The sequence below is a fragment of the Lactuca virosa genome, chromosome 6, assembly GCF_052849685.1.
Source record: "Lactuca virosa cultivar CGN04683 chromosome 6, Lactuca_virosa_CGN04683_v6, whole genome shotgun sequence".
Taxonomy (NCBI): Eukaryota; Viridiplantae; Streptophyta; class Magnoliopsida; order Asterales; family Asteraceae; genus Lactuca; species Lactuca virosa.
Window position 1 is genome coordinate 264,820,545 of NC_136431.1, and position 16,105 is coordinate 264,836,649.

A 16,105-nucleotide genomic window follows, 5' to 3' on the forward strand; every position below is an offset into this window, starting at 1 on the left:
TTACCTTGTTTGCATGGGATCTTGAATTATCATGCATGAGGTCCATAAAGTTAGCAACTTTATGAACCATTAAGTCATTTGCTATGTTAGAACCCTTGGATCTGGGTTTAGGTGCAAGTTTTGGACTCCAAGTTTGAGTCTTGGCCCTTTTTCCTTCATTTTGATCTAAGTTAGTGTTTAAGTCATGTATTGGACATATGTTACTAGAAAGCTTTGATTTTTATGATCCTTGGGGTCAAGGAAGACCCTCTAGATTGTCCTATGTTAAGGCTTAATGGATTAGGAGCTTAATGCTCATTTTTGGTTAGATCCGGACTCACGACGTGAGAGCGTGTTCGAGGAACTTTCTGGGCTAAAGTCACGACCTCACGACATGAGCATAAGGTGCTCACGACGTGAGCATCACCTGTGAAACTTTTGGGCTCTTTGATTGTGGGCTAGCTTGGTATTGGACTTATCCTTTGGTTTGCGCTCAAAATGGACTATGGATTTTAGAGTAATGGACTTCTAGTTGGGCGTTCCCTAATGGGCCTTAGATGATGAATTGCGCCTTAGTGGGCCCAATGTAGTTAGGAATTGATTGGGCCCAATGGGCTTGGACCTTTGGGCCATCGGAAAATCATTGGTTCAGAAAAGTAAATGGGCTTTAGGGAAAGGCCCATGTAAGGGTTTGGGCCCAATTTGAAAAATTGGGCCATTGATGGGTTTTTATGGATTTTATAGTTTTGGTCCGTGGTTGTGCATCTTGTTGGGCCAAGGGTGAAACGGTTATTTCACCCCAAGTAAGGGTTATGGAACATGGTTTGGAACCTTATTGCTAATTGGGTGACATTTTGGTATTGATAGCTCGGGGAGTTGGCAGGGCTGCAGCCAAGGATTTCTTACAGTGTGCTTCAGCATTTGAGGTGAGTTTCCTCCTATAGGAACGGGTCGAAGGCACCAATGCCGACCCGTATTTATGTTTATATGTTTCCGGATTACGATAAGATGCCGGGCGGTGCCCGAGGAATGTTCGTATGCTTTATGTCTTCGTGATTCTTGCATGTGTCTGTATGTGTATGTTTCCGGATTACGGTACGATGTCGGGCGATGCCCGAGGAATGTCTGCATGCTTTCCGGATTACGGTCTGATGCCGGTCAGGGCCCGAGGAATGTTTATATGTATGATTCGTGACTACAGTTCGATGTGGGGTGGTACCCGATGACTATGTGCATGTTTAGTTATACTTGTTGTCTTTGTGATACTTGTATGTGGCTGGTAGGGAGGTGAGTGTGGGCGAGGTCCCGTATCTCATCACTAACTGAGTGTGGACGGGGTTCTATATTTCATCATTAGCAGAGTAGGGGCGTGGCCCATGATTGGCGAGGCCTTAGGACTGGAACATATAGTACTGTGTATGATTCTTTATGTGCTAGCATGATTATATGATATTGTTTGTATGTGTACAGCGGGCGAGGCGCAGTGACAGGCGGGGCCTGGGAGAATCCGAGCGGGGCTTGATGCCAGGCGGGGCCTGATGCCGGACACTGTCTGATGCCGGTCGGGGCCCAATGAAGGGGTGGGGCCCAGTATATGCGATTATGTGTATGATATGTGGTAGTATGGGGAGACTAACTAAGCTTCGTGCTTACGGTTTTTAGTTTTGGTTTAAGGTACTGCAGTTGCAAAGAGAAGGGCTGGGGATGACTGCATTGCACACACCATGATGTTAGCCTGGGATGTTACTTTGATGTTCTGATTTGGAAACTCTGATAATAATGTTTTGAAATACTTTGACTCATGTTTTGATGGGATGGTTTGATAACTATGGTTTTATTAATAATTAAAAATAAAATCTTTGGACCGTATTTTTGGGATGTTTCATATTTGTTGGATATTTGTTTATGTGCATATTTCGACATATTGTAACAGTTTGGGTTGAGGCGCTTCTGCTTTGTGCTGAATACAAAGATATCGGGAGCATTCTAGACATTGGCTGAGGACGCTGTAGGGGTATTCCATACTCATGTTAAGGGCTCAAGAGTATTGCAGACATGGTATGTGGGTTGGGAAGGAAATTCCAGACTCATGCTGTTTGCTTAGGAGCAATCCATACATAAGCTGAGGGCCGACATGGCATTCCAGACTTATGATGTAGGCTCGGGGGGGGGGGGGGATAATCCAGTTCCGATGAATGTGGACCCAATATGCATGCTGTTATATGTTTTTGTGGTGGTATTTTCGGGGAACTCACTAAGCTTTGGCTTATAGTTTGATTGTTATGGTTTCAGGTACTCCAGAGGATAGGGGCAAGGTAAAGGCTTGACCTTGCACATCATCCTGGATTTTTATGAGATTATGATTTTTGGATACTCTGATTCATGTTTATGACTTTTGGAAACTATGTTTTGTAAACACTTACGGTTTTGGATTAGTTTCAAAAATGAAAAATTTTACCTTGATTTTTGGGATGTGTTAGGACATAAATAATGGTTTGTACTTTACTTTTGTTGACTTTTAGATTTCTTGGTCTAGGACCGAAAACACCATGTTCTTGGTGGTGTTTGGACCGAAATCACCATGTTCTTGTGATTTCGGTGGGTGATTTCAGTGGGTTTATAGGATTTCGGTTGGGCTTGGGCTTGTTAAGGCTTTGTATTAGGTTTAGTATATAATGAATTATCAGCCATGAATGAGTGGGTTAGTCAATTGGTGATTCCAAGAAGCTGTTATCGAGTTAGAAAAAGAGAGAACCGAGACTAAGAGAATCTTATGTACCCGACTATTGATAATTAATAGTGTGCATTGAAGATTTGTGATTGTGTTCTTACTTTGCTTTAACTATTTTGCATTAATCACTGAATTGGGATTCCGCACTAATTCTTGTGACTTCGATTGATACACGAAATAGGATTTTACAATTGGTATCAGAGCTTGGATGGGTATCAATCGAATTTACCAAATATTAACCGTTTCTTGTAGTTTTTTTTTGTTAGCGTTTTTGAATTCTTTTTGATGAAATAATTGCCATTCTTCTTCGTGTTATTCCCTATTTTAGAGAATTTGATCGAGTTTGGGTTTGGAAATCTATAAATTTCATGTTTTTGGCAATATTTGGGAGTCTTCGATCAAAGATTCGGAGTTCTCGGCGGCAAACTCAAGTCCTCGGTTAGGGCTTGCGAGTTCTCGGCGGCCAGCAATCGCCTTCGGTTAGGGTTTGCGAGTTCTCGGCCAGTCCTCAGATACACCTTCATTCTCGGTCCTTGCCTCGAAGTTCTCGGTGGCGGCCCCTCGTTCCCGGTTAGGTCAAATAGGTTCTCGGTACGACTTCAGTCTTCGGTATGCGTATTCGGTGCGAGTCTTCGGTTAGCTCTACTTCTTGGTATTCAAGTTCTCGGTTCACATCTTCGGTTAAGCGTCTTCGGTCTTCATTTTAGCTTCGCATACTCGATTAGGTTCTCGGTTTCAAGGTTCTCGGTTTCAAGTCTTTCTTTAGACAAAAGTTTCTCGGTCAAGTTTTTTTTGGACAAAAAGGTTGACCTTCAAGGTTCTCGGTCAACAAGGTGTTGACTATTGGTGTTTTCGGTCAAAGGGTTTTTATTTTCTTAGTTTTCGGTCAAAATCCATTTACATAATCAAATTCTTCTGTTGGTAAATAATGAGTTCCTATAACAGTACCAAGACGGTAAGTGAAACCCCATGGTCTCAGTCATGTGAAGATAAAATTAATAAATACCGTGAGCATAATGAGTTATTAGTTAGAGAGGTTTTTGACCTTAAAAATGAAATTTATGAAATTAAGAAAGTCAACAAACATCTTAAAGAAAAACTAGATGCTTAAAATAAAGATTTAATTAGGATTAGGGATGAATATAACACCAAATGTGTTCATCATCGTTATGCCAAAGAGGAAATTGCTAAATTAACTGTTGAACTTGATGCATTGAAAGCTAAATTTAAGGATGCTGATTTTACTTTTAAGAAATTTGATGAGTCAAGTGAGAAAGATGAATCAATGATAGAAAAAAAAAAGTGGAAAGAAAAATAGGGTACGGGTCTTGGGTATCATAATGTTCCACGTCCTTTCAATGATAACTATACTCCGCCCCTTAAAACCAAAGAGATAGAGACTCCTGCACAACATGGCCAACCCCATGTAACCGCCTCAATCAAAACTGAACAATCAGGTCAAATTGAGAGTGTTAATGTGAATGATTCTAATGCTTCTACCTCATGTGCAGATAAGGTCACAGTGCAAGATGGGCATGAGCAGAACAAAAATAATTCTAGTTCTGCTGAAAATGATTCAGAAACGTGTGATGATAATATCCCCACTATTAAAAAATTCAAGCTATAAAAATCTGCTAAACAGTCTACTAAATGTTCATGTGCTTGTGCTTGTGGAAGTTTATTGAAAGAAACTTCATTTAGACAAGGACCAAGTCACAATCTTATTTATTTGAAAAGACAGACTAGTTTTAACTGTGGGACTCCTAGTCATATTGCTAGAAATTACCCACATCGTTCATATGTTCCTTACTATGAACAAGGTTGGCAGAACGTGCCAAATGGGAGATCTTCCAAAAGAAATCCTTCGAGGTCACGTTCACGCAATGGTGATTGGTATGCTAAAAGGGCAAAGAATCAGATTTCCAAGGACAAGAAGGGTATGTCGGACAATAAGCCTAATTCAAGAGATGGTTCATCCAAACCGAAATCGATGAGGTCAAATTCAACTCAAGGGTCGTCCTCTAGGTCATACTCACAATACAAGCCCAAATCGAAAGACTGTCCCATCCACAAGGCTAGTGAGAAAGGTCCCTTTCGGTTCAACAAGAAAGTACCCAAACCTAATTACCAATGGGTTCCCAAAGGTCACATTTCAAAATCGTCCAAAATTCCTTTAACTTCTTTATGTTCTTTTTCTGATAAACAGGATATGTCATGGGAAAGAGTATCATATGTAGATTGTAATGGTAAACCTAGTTTCAAAATGGACTGGGTTCCCAAAACCAACTAATCCCGCACTCTGTGTCGGAGTAGCTATGGAGGAATATCATCAGACTTCGATATGTTGATAGTGGTTGTTCCAGGAACATGACAGGAGACATCTCTCAACTGCACGACATTCCGAATTTTAATGGAGAGCATGTGTCCTTTGCGGGAAAGGAGGAAAGAAAAGCTCATACAAATGGGGATCGTATTTAATGGCGTGTTAAATTTTGAATATGTTAACTTCGTTACGGAATTGAAACACAGCTGAGGCAGGATACGTTGATGCGTCTGCTTGCTGTTCTCAGGTCATTTGGATGCAATATCAACTGCAAGATTATGGTTTGAATTTTCTTGACACTCCTATCTTTTGTGATAATGATGCTGCTATTCAAATTGTTAAAAATCCAGTTCAACATTATAGACTGTTTTGAGCATAAACTTATTCATTTGGAACAAATCCACACTGATAATAATGTGACCGATATGTTTACAAAACCTTTTGGAAAAGCTCGTTTTGATGTGCTTGTGAGTTTTCTTAAAATGATTCATTTTGAAGACTAAAAGTTTTTGTTTTGTACATTTTGTATTTTATTTTTTTGTTTTTGTTAAATTTGTTCATATTTCTCCTCTATGCACAAATTTAGGAAGAGAATTAAAACCAAACAAAAAAAATCATAAAATTCAAAATATCCAAAAATATGTTAATCCAAAAAATATGTTTATCTTATTATTGTTTTTATTTCTTTTTCAGAAAAATAAAAAAAATCCAAAAATATTTTTATTGCTTTTGAGCATATGTTAATTTTGCTTCTATTCTTAGTTATTTTATTGTGTGCTAAATTTATTTTATTTTTTATCTCAAAAATTTCATTTGTCTTAAAATTTGAATTCAAAAGAAGAAGAGACTCAAGGAGACTGTTTCAGAATTACTGTGCTTAAAGTGATCTTGAGAGGAATTGACAGAATTACACTTCACACTACTTTCACAAGGAATTGAAGGCATGAAACCGTATAAATTTTTAGTTAGGCAGTTTCCCTCTAAGAACTGTCGTATTCACGAAATTGAAGGAATGAAACTGTACAAACTGTGACTTAGGCAGTATCTTTCTAAGAACTGTCGTATCTAAGGAATTGAAAGTCTAAAACTGTACAGATTGTCAAATTGGTCTTGTCAGTTATCTTTACCTAAGAACTGTCATGGCACCAGGGCGATTCACCCAACCGGGAAACATATATCGCTGAACATCCAGCCCAGGGTCTTAACAATCTCTTTGTCATGCAAAAACGCGGGGAATCAAATGTATTCTTGGATACATTCTTTGTAGGTAAGGAATTAACGGTTATTGGCACGAGGGCGATGCACCTCGTAAGGAACGATTATCGATGAATGTCCCTCCAAAGGGCCTTAACCTCGTGTCATGCTAAACTGTGAAAATATGTCCTCGGATATTTTTGTCACATGATGGTTTTGTGAGTTATTCCTAATTAACTCTCACTGGAACTAGATTGGTACATTCAGATGAGATTCAGAAACCATTGAACGTCTCGCCAAGGGCCAAGTTAACTTGTTAACTTGAAAAACTATATTGAGATCTTTGATAGAGGATATGTTGGGGCTAACATCAAAAATAGCCATGAGTAGTTCTCCGATACTCAACAAATCGCAGTGCGTTCCTCTATGTTCACATAGATATTGCGAGTTGCCTCCATCTGAGCCAATGCTGGGTCCTTGAACAACTGTGGTGAGAAGGGTCTTTATGACTCTGTGATCCACATGGACTTTTTAGTCATGGTTACTTTTCAAGACGCATCTGTGTTCGACAAAGAATATTCATTCGAAGGAACAAGAAGTGAAGATTATTTTTCAACACACAACCTTTCAGCCCTAGAAGCAAGGTGAAGCTGTATTTGAAGTGTCACACCCCCAAACCGGAACGGCGGAAACGTTCTGGGGCGGAGGACGTCATGTTTAGTATCACAACACATGCATCATAGTAATCAAAGTAACAAACAACCATTGCATTAATATGAAAGTGTTTACAAAGTATGTGATTCACAAAAGTTAGACTCCAAAAGTAAATAACAGAAGAAGACATGAAGCTACTATGCTCCATCTTCTGAATCCCAGTACGCATACCTGTCTACTAGTTTCCTGAGAATACAAGTTATTTTGAAAGAGTAGATCAGCATTTAAGCTGGCAAGTTCATAAGTATTTAGTGATGTGAAGTAAGTTGTAAGTTCTTTTAGAAAAATTCGCCTGTTCCTCCAGAAGATCCTATATCTTATCATATGATGAAAGATAAGTAAAAGTGGCTCTACAATCCCTTTTGATGAGTACTAAATGGATAAAAGTTATATAAAACCCAGAGTAAACAGATAATCGATTGTGTGAATCTGCCCTAAGCCCACAACCAAACAAGGAATAGGAAATGAGGCGGAAGTCACACATCCCATTGTTTGTTAGATCTTCGTTGTATATAACCCTAGCGTATTCATTTGGTACTCACGGAGTTAACTGTAACAGTTCCTTTATATTTGATGAAAACATTCTTTAAGAAAAACCCTTATTTCCTTTAGTAAAAATGGTAACCATAATAGTTCCTTCTATAATCACTTAGTTTATACTAGCTATATATAATCTAAAATCGAACGGATAGTTAATTGTGTGAATCTGCCCTAAACCCACAACCAAACAAGGAACGGGAAGTAAGGCGGAAAGCACATATCCAACTGCCTATCGGATATTAATTATATATAATCCCGATGTATAAACTAAGGTATTATAGAGTTAACCACCAAAGGTCCTTTAAGTTATACTGGTTTAATAAAATGCATTAAACCTTTTACTGATAAGTTTCTAGTTTAGCCTACTAAATGTTCTATCTGAAAAAGTATGTTTTTGTACTAGAAAACGGTGTCTTGAATTTGTATACTATGACCTGACCCATACTCGGTACTCTTTATGATTACTTAGTGTGTGTATATATATATATATATATATATATATATATATATATATATATATATATATATATATATATATATATATATATATAGCTAAGATCGAATAGATAGTAGGTTGTGTGAATCTGCTCTAAGCCCACAACCAAACAAGGAACAGGAAATGAAGCGGAAAACACACATCCTACTGTCTATCCGACCCGATTAATATATATCCCTGATGTATCTACCGAGGAATCGTAAAGTTAGCATTATAGGCCCCCTTCTAACTAAATGAACTAAGACTCGACTGTTCTGCTTGTCGTTTGTAATGATGTAAGTTTTCCCAAGTTTATAACTATATTTACTAGAAAATAGTTTGCATTACTTTTTATGTGAGAAGATCACTATATTAATGTAATGGGAAAATGAAAGTATACAGTAGTATTGTATAAAATAACTACTGAATTACTGACTACCTTAAAACCAGCTTGTTAATTAAGGTTAAAATGTGATGTGGTTATAACCATTCTGATTTGACACGTGTTTAACACGACGACCTACTGGCGCTGAAACTGATGTGACATTTGTCACCCGTAGACTTGCAAGTCCCACTGTAGCTAGAAGCAAGGTGTGGGGTGTCCATCCCGTATAGATCTATACAAAAACTCACGCTCTCCCTCTAGGAGATTCTAGTTACAAACCGCGACATAACAAGTATATTGCTAAGCCGTGAAGTAGTGGTTTGACATTATTGTTATCTTGTTCTTGTTATAGTATGTTCCTCCCTGAACTTGTTATAGTATGTTCCTCCCTGTACTAGTTGTAGTATGTTCTAAACCCCTAAACTATACCTATTATAGTTTACTAGTATGTTTACGTGAGCTGTATCTGATTTGTAGAAAAGACTCGATTATCTACTGAGTTATGATTGTACTTTACAAAACAGAGTTTTATAAACAATAAAGTGACATAACTTTAACAGAGTTTTTGAAATGATTTGATCACTTATAAACATATAAGAAATCCTTTAAAATGATGTTTATCACAGATAACATTTACACAATTATCATTGTGTTCAACTTGTATTTCCCCTTCCCCCCCACCCCCCGCCCTTAAAAGCATTTAAAACATTTAAAAGATTCATTATAGGGGTATGAACTCACCTTATGTGGGTGATTCAATTGATGATTCACGTAAGGATGAGAAGTTCCACGAATGAATTCCCGAGACACAAACGATTCCTGAATGACATATAATGGCATATATAGGCATGTAATTAGTGGTTAGAACAACTAACATGCATGGAAACAACCTTAGGGACTAGGAAACACTTGGAATAAAGTGTTATAATCACATGTGATTGACTAAAGGGAGTTTACGGCCAAAGGTAAGTGTGTTCATGGCCACACTTGAGTTTACGGCCAAGGGTGTTCACGGCCATTGATGATCTTGAGAAGGGTTTACGGCCAAGGGAGAATGTATGGCCGTAAACTCTCCAAAATGATGCAATTTGGATCTTGGTTCAAGCTTCAAGGGTGTTTGTTTCATGAGGCTTTAAGAGTTCTTAGTGGTTAACAAGAATATGGAAGGATACTTACATTTGGAAGCCTTTGGGAGTTCACGACCACCAAGAACAAGTAGGTGTTCTTGGTGTTCTTGGTGAAAGGATGAAGATTTGAAGAGCTTGATGGAAAAGTGATGAATTCAAGGCTAGAACAATGGGGTTGTTAAGTATGAACAAGTAAAGGATGAGTGGTTTACGTTTTGGGAGTGAAATGAGAGCTTTCACTTGATGATACTTGAGAGAGAATGGAGGTTTGCGGCTAAGACTTGGAGAAATGAAGAAAAATGAGGCAAACTCTCCTAAATGGAGGATATTTCACGGCCACCAAGAGTTTACGGCCGTAAACTCCTAGTTTGCGACCGTAAACTCCTAGTTTGTGGCCGTAAACTCCTTGTGATGGAGTTTTCGGCTCGATTTTAACCCAATGAACTTAAGCCGACACAATCCTACACCCAATCCTTAAGTGTACTAGGCTTAGAACCCTCAAACAGACCCCTAACAATGCTAAAAGATAGCAGAAACAAGTCTGACATTTGATTGGATTGATTGACTTTATTGGATATAAATTTTCGGGTTGTCACATCATCCCCCATTAGATGGAATTTCGTCCTGAAATTAGCTTTCTTAGCAGTACTCCTGGGGTTGTGTTTCTCTGATTGGCAGAATACTCACTCGTAGATCTAGGCATCTTTGCCTTGGTGTTGATGATAAGAGTCATACTTGGTCCATCTATCATCACCTCGTGTATACAAGTCGTATATAATTAAGATTAGTAAGACGGTCGGATGTGCAACTCTGCCCCAGGTCCACAACCAAACAGGGAACAGGAGATAGGGCGGAAACACACATACTAAATCTACATAATCATAATTATACACCACTCTCGCGTATACACTTAATAGTGATAGGTGGGCCGTACTCGTCCTTAGCCTCTGTGCTTGAACTTGATCTGTTGGACGAGTGGTAGTTCAGGAAGGTCTGCTGAATATACATTGGCAAGGTTTCGGAAAGGCAACGTACTCCTCGCATGAATACTTCGGGGTTTAGAAGACAAGAGACAAACCTGAGGTCTAGGTCGGATCGCCGTTACGAATGACGAGGGTTTGATGAATTTGACGGTCAAGGCGATGAAATTTTGAAACATATGAACTTAGTATGGTGAGGACCACGCCAATCTGGCGAATGATGACAATGGGCTCTTTACAAAAACAAAAGTTAGGTCGATTTGAAAGAAATGTTTGTTATATGATGATGTATCCCGAGTGTGCTCGACAATGTATTCTGTGTAGACTTTCTAGTGCGCTCTGTTTTCTCCTTGATATTACCACTTCCACAAATCGTACCGCGATGAGCGAGTACTAACGGTGAAAGTGCTTTGATAACTAGTGTCGATACTTTATTTTATGATCCTCCTCGGTACCTCTATGATCGCCTGGCATATACAAGTTATGTATAATTAAGATGAATAAGACGATCGACTGAGTGACTCTGCCCCAAATCCACAACCAAACAAGGAACATGAATTAAGGCGGAATCACTCACTCTAAGTCTGCAAAATCTTAGCTATGCACAACCCTGATGTACATACTAAGCCATTATAGCTTACCTGCACGGATCTTTAGTTCTCTTACGAATGTTGTGACTTGTTCAGACGAGTGAGTTCTTATAATTACTTTTAAATTGTTTCCCCAAGTTTTAATCTTATATAAGTATAAATAAAATTTTAAAGTAATTCTTATTTCGAAGACGTACCACTGGTCGTTGGCGACTCCAGGGTAGAATCTCTTGCGGTGATCATCAGAATTCGTCCATCCGCGCCTGAGTTCTTCGTTATCGGGCAGTCCTTCTTGTAGTGCCCAATCTCACCACAACCATAGCAGGCTTGGTTCATTTCAACCCCGGGGACTTGGGGCGATCGGTTATGCTGGTGCCCTACAGAACCGGGCAGTGTGCCCCTTCCTGTGGCAATTCAAGCATTGCATTTCCCGATATACTCTAGTGTGGTGATAGTTTCACTTTACACACTTCGGGAGAGTTCCAACATATCGACTGGCAGGTGCTGGAGTAGTAGGTGTTGTGGCGGTGTATATAGTACCCATTTGTTGCTCCTGCGGGGTTTCCTGTGTTGTTCGCTCCTTCCTCTTGTTCCTCGACTTTCTTTTATAGTCCCCTGCCTTTGATGGCTCGGCAACAGGGACCTCCATGCCATGGCGGACTCCATGGTCAATGAGCCACTGGCCAGGCGTTTGGCACTATCGAATGTAATTGGTTTAGAAGACAGTACATCTCCTTGAATCGGGGTAGATAAACCCCAGATGTATATTTCTATCTTCTTACTCTCCGGGGTAACCATATCATGGCATAGTGTTGCCAGGTCGCTAAACCTGTTAGTGTAGGTCACTATGTCTGAGCCGACCATGGTGTGCTCCCATAGTTCTTGTTCCAACTTTTGAACTTCGCCCCTTGGGCAATATTCTTCCAACATCATCTCTTTTAGGTTCTCCCAACCAATTGAGTTAGCCACTGATAGGGTCAGTGACTTAACATATTCCACCATGTTAGGGCTCTGTCGGAGAAAGTGCAGGCATCAAACTTCACTTTGCTCCCTTCTGGGCACAGACAGTTTTCGAAGACTGAATCTGTTTTCTCGAACCATCGCATCAGAGCAATGACTCCCCAATTTCCATTAAAGGAATTGGGTTTGCAGTTCATGAAGTCCTTATACGAACACTCTCCAGGGTGCCTGTGACTACCACCTTGGGTGTAGTTAACACCCGATCCACTCCCGCTTGTATCGGTCGTGTTGAATGAAGCTAGGGCTGCCGTAACAGCCACAGCCACTGCAGCTTGGATAGCTGCCGGGTTGAATTATGGAGGAGGTAGTGGAGTTTGAGCTGGAGTTATCAGACTAGTACGACTGTTTCACCTACGAGGAGGCATCTTGCTAAAATGAATACAAAGATGAGATGGAAATAAGTCTATAACAGTGGATATAAGCCGAAAGCTGAAAGACTAAGTTATCCTTGTTCTGAATGTATCTGGTTCTGACTTTCATAGGGTTCTGGAAACAATTCATAATGGGAGTCTATACAAAATAAACTTTATGAATCAGAAGTGGCTATCCTCGAATGAATCTCTATGAATTGAATAACTGATACTAGTTACAAGAAAAAGAAATAATCCTAACACATAATGTGAGTAGTATATTCACTAGCTCACTAAGTCAATCAAGATTATTATTTATTAGTGTGACGCATAAGACGTTTTAGTTTCTTCGGTTGATCCCTCCTTTGAAAACTCTTCTTGAATCTCTTTTTGTTCCTCCTTGACTCCTTCGCTGACTCCTATGATGGAGTGGTTACCTATCTGGGTTCGTCGTGCGAGAATGGAAGTGTCTAAAGAATCTATGAGATTTAAGTGATACATTATGGGGTGATCCTTACCAGGTCCTCCTACGATTGCGTAATGTATACAAGTTGTATATAATTTAAGACTAAATAGACCTTCGAATAAGTGATCCTACTCCAAAACCACAACCAAACAAGGAACAGGTAGTGAAGCATAGATCACAAATTCTAAGTCTATAAAATCTCAATTATATAAAACCTTGGAAGTATACACTACTGAATCATAGACCTACCAGAAGGGTCTTTAAATTATCAAATAAGTTATTTATATAGTGCCTAAAGGGTCTTTAAATTATCAAATAAGTTATCAAATAAGTTATTTAATGTAATGAACTTGGTATGTTTTAAACTTGTTGTTGTCTTATAGTATCATAAAATACTCCTATAGTATTTTAACTTTATGTTCTGATCTAGAAATCCCTTTAATAGAGTTAGGTAAGTTTTAAGACTGGTGCAACACCACATCACTCCCAAACACATGTCGGTCACATCTCAAATGAATATAGTTGATCAGGCTATATTGATCCCATATATGATTACATAACTGTCCAGGTTTGATCGTAGTGTTCAACCTTTAAATACTTATGTTCTGTTCTTCTTGTGATACTTGTTCTAGTATGTATATATGTATAAGCATGTATGTATATTTTTATAAGAATATCGTTATATTTTAAAATATACTTTTATTCAGAGCACTTCAGCCGCATTGCATTTATAGTTGTATATCTTTTATGGGTTGATATACTTAGTTCACTATAAACAATGCTCTGATACCAATCTGTCACACCCCCAAACCGGAACGGCGGAAACGTTCGGGGGCGGAGTACGTCATGTTTAGTATCACAACACATGCATCATAGTAATCAAAGTAACAAACAACCATTGCATTAATCTGAAAGTGTTTACAAAGTATGTGATTCACAAAAGTTAGACTCCAAAAGTAAATAACAGAAGAAGACATGAAGCTACTATGCTTCATCTTCTGAATCCCAGTGCGCGTACCTGTCTACTAGTTTCCTGAGAATACAAGTTATTTTGAAAAAGTAGATCAGCATTTAAGCTGGTGAGTTCATAAGTATTTTAGTGATGTGAAGTAAGTTGTAAGTTCTTTTAGACAAGTTCGCATGTTCCTCCAGAAGATCATATATCTTTTGATATGATGAAAGATAAGTAAAAATGGCTCAACAATCCCTTCTGTGAGTACTAAATAGATGCAAGTTATATGAAACCCAGAGTAAACAGACAATCGATTGTACGAATCTACCCTAAGCCCACAACCAAACAAGGAACGGGAAATGAGGCGGAAGTCACACATCCCATTGTTTGTTAGATCTTCGTTGTATATAACCCTGGCATATTCATTTGGTACTCACGGAGTTAACTGTAATAGTTCCTTTATATTTGATGAAAACATTCTTTAAGAAAAACCCTTATTTCCTTTAGTAAAAATGGTAACCACAATAGTTCCTTTTATAATCACTTAGTTTATACTAGCTATATATAATCTAATATCAAACGAATAGTTAATTGTGTGAGTCTGCCCTAAGCCCACAACCAGACAAGGAATAGGAAGTAAGGCGGAAAGCACACATCCAACTGCCTATCAGATATTAATTATATATAACCCCGATGTATAAACTAAGGTATTATAGAGTTCACCACCAAAGGTCCTTTAAGTTATACAGGTTTAATAAAATGGATTAAACCTTTTACTGATAAGTTTCTAGTTTAGCCTACTAAATGTTTTATCTGAAAAAGTATGTTTTTGTACTAGAAAATGGTGTATTGAATTTGTATACTATGACCTGACCCATACCTGGTACTCCTTATGATTACTTGGTTTATACAGAATATATATATAGCTAAGATCGAATAGACAGTAGGTTGTGTGAATCTGCTCTAAGCCCACAACCAAACAAGGAACAGGAAATGAAGCAGAAAGCACACATCCTACTGTCTATCGGACCCGATTAATATGTATCCCTGATGTATCTACCATGGAATCATAAAGTTAGCATTATAGGCCCCCGTTCTAACTGAATGTACTAAGACTCGACTGTTCTGCTTGTCATTTGTAATGATGTAAGTTTTCCCAAATTTATAACTATATTTACTAAAAAATAGTTTGCATTACTTTTTATGTGAGAAGATCACTATATTAATGTAATGGGAAAATGAAAGTATACAGTAGTATTGTATAAAATAACTACTGAAGTACTGACTACCTTAAAACCAGTTTGTTAATTAAGGTTAAAATGTGATGTGATTATAACCATACTGATTTGACACGTGTTTAACACGACGACCTACTGGCACCGAAACTGATGTGACATTTGTCACCCGTAGACTTGTAAGTCCCACTTTAGCTAGAAGCAAGGTGTGGGGTGTCAATCCCGTATAGATCTATACAAAAACTCACGCTCTCCCTCCAGGAGACACTGGTTACAAAACGCGACATAACAAATATATTGCTAAGCCACGAAGTAGTGGTTTCATATTATTGTTACCTTGTTCTTGTTATGGTATGTTCCTCCCTGAACTTGTTATAGTATGTTCCTCCCTGTACTAGTTGTAGTATGTTCTGAACCCCTAAACTATACCTATTATAGTTTACTAGTATGTTTACTTGAGCTGTATCTGATTTGTAGAAAAGACTCGATTATCTACTGAGTTATGATTGTACTTTACAAAACAGAGTTTTATAAACAATAAAGTGACAAAACTTTAAAAGTGTTTTTCAATTGATTTGATCACTTATAAACATATAAGAAATCCTTTAAAATGATGTTTATCACAGATAACATTTACACAATTATGATTGTGTTCAACTTGTATCCCCCCCCTTAAAAGCATTTAAAACATTTAAAAGATTGATTATAGGGGTATGAACTCACCTTATGTGGGTGATTCAATTGATGATTCGCGTAAGGATGAGAAGTTCCATAAATGAATTCCCGAGACACAAACAAGTCCTAAATGACATATAATGGCATATATATGCATGTAATTAGTGTTTAGAAGAACTAACATGCAAGGAAACAACCTTAGGGACCAGGAAACACTTGGAAAGAAGTGTTACAATCACATGTGATTGACTAAAGGGAGTTTACGGCCAAAGGTAAGTGTGTTCATGGCCACACTTGAGTTTACGGCCAAGGTGTTCACGGCGAAGGGTGTTCACGACCATTGATGATCTTGAGAAGGGTTTAAGGCCA